The following is a 425-nucleotide window of genomic DNA, read 5'->3' on the forward strand; positions in this document are numbered from 1 at the left end:
ATGGTCCATGCCAAATTTGGGAACAGCGCCACCTATGGGTCGTGACATACTAAAAATGCACATTTTGGCTTATAACTTTTAAACAGTTAGTCAGAAAATCATGAATCAATCAAAAAAACCATAAGCTGCGTTACAATTTACTTAACTTTGCATGTTACGCTGCTTAGAATGCTTAAGCACTTTTTTTTGTGAGATCATTCTCACACCTTAACATCTCTTCTGCAGCCTGTTGCAGGTGTGTCAACTGAGTATCACACTCCGCTAAGCCACTGGTCCTTTGCCCCAAAGGTAATTGGTTCAAATCCAGGGTTGCTAATGTTGCTTCTGTTCCAGACGTTGGATTTTCCGTGCGTTCGTATTGAATCAGAAATGTGTTTTTGGTCATTCTCATCTGAACTTCTTTTTGATTTTGAACTTCTGTACTT

Source organism: Sinocyclocheilus grahami, unplaced genomic scaffold (genome assembly GCF_001515645.1).
Source record: "Sinocyclocheilus grahami isolate Dianchi unplaced genomic scaffold, SAMN03320097.WGS_v1.1 scaffold345.1, whole genome shotgun sequence".
Classification (NCBI taxonomy): Eukaryota; Metazoa; Chordata; class Actinopteri; order Cypriniformes; family Cyprinidae; genus Sinocyclocheilus; species Sinocyclocheilus grahami.